The sequence below is a fragment of the Nuphar pumila genome, chromosome 9 (assembly GCF_984573655.1).
Source record: "Nuphar pumila chromosome 9, dmNupPumi1.hap1.1, whole genome shotgun sequence".
In the NCBI taxonomy this organism is placed as follows: domain Eukaryota; kingdom Viridiplantae; phylum Streptophyta; class Magnoliopsida; order Nymphaeales; family Nymphaeaceae; genus Nuphar; species Nuphar pumila.
Window position 1 is genome coordinate 71,543,159 of NC_143257.1, and position 1,265 is coordinate 71,544,423.

Sequence of the window (1,265 nt, forward strand, 5' to 3'; positions counted from 1 at the left end):
GGCACAAAGAGTACACACCTGCTGTGTAGTGGATGGTCCTGAGAGAAGCTGGTCCAGCTTCTGAGCAATCATGTCTACTTTGCACTGTAGTGCAGTAGATGGACCAATCTCAAGAACACCAGCTTTCTTCTGAATGCTGGGTGTGGCTCTATCAGAATGAGAGCTCGAAGCATGGTGGAGTGAATTCTCGGCCAATGTATCAAATAGCCTCCATGCTTCGTCCTCGCTCTTCAGCATGAATGTCCCACCGCATGAAGAGTCGATCATCTGACGATTCTTGTCAGACAATCCATCATAGAAACTCTGCACCAGTTGCCATTTCGGCACCTGATGATGGGGGCATTTCCTGAGGAGATCCTTCATTCTCTCCCAGGTCTCATGAAAGCGCTCACCATCTAGCTCTGAAAAGCTAGTGATGGCTCTACGATATTGGTTCGTGCGACCAATGGGAAAGTATTTCCGAAGAAACTCCTGTTGCAACTGATCCCAGGACTCTATTTCTACAGAATCTAAGGACTTTAGCCAATACTTGGCTTTGTCCTTCAATGAAAAAGGGAATAGAGTCAACCTCAACGCATCATCATCGAAATTCTGTATCTTAACAGTAGAACAGATTTCGAGGAATTCATCTATGTGTCGGTAGGGATCCTCATGACTAAGGCCATAAAAGGATGGAAGCATTTGAATAATGCTGGCCTTAATCTCATAATGTGGCGCTCCTACATCGGGTCTCCGAATGCAGGATGCCTGAACATAGTCTGTGGGAATGAAGTATTCCCGCAGAGGGCGTGAAAGAACTGGGGGTGGAGGTGGAGGATCCATGTCAGCCATTGTTGCCGAACTTCGATGAGAATGTAAAATTCTCTCTGGGTTGTCAACAAATGGGTGTAATGGGGTTCCTAGACCTCGTCGACCCTGCATACACTGGTACTAAGACCAGATGTAAGCAAACGACCTAACTAAAAAAATTAACTAGCACAGATACTAAAATGTAAATAAGCAAATAACAGTAACTAAAAACAAACAAATATGCTATATAGCTATGTCAGAATTCTATACTAAATAATTAAATAACAAAGTAAACTATTCTAAAATGCTAAAACAAATAAATACAGGAAATCACAAACTATGTTTTTCTAAAACCCACCTGTCTAATCGCTCCTTGCAGAATGATAATTAAGTGAATCCTAAAAAGAACAATATATGAATCCTATATTTACTAACTATGTTAATCCTATATTCACTTACTAATCCTACTAACTAAA

General features: G+C 41.4%; 1 non-coding gene across 1 annotated transcript; it reads left to right on the forward strand.

Moving 5' to 3' along the window:
* The first annotated feature begins 325 nt into the window (after positions 1-325).
* LOC149828629 (small nucleolar RNA R71) lies at positions 326-428 on the forward strand. Its single transcript, XR_016434504.1, has one exon. It is a non-coding gene; the product is annotated as a small nucleolar RNA R71 (small nucleolar RNA).
* The last annotated feature ends 837 nt before the right edge of the window (positions 429-1,265 follow it).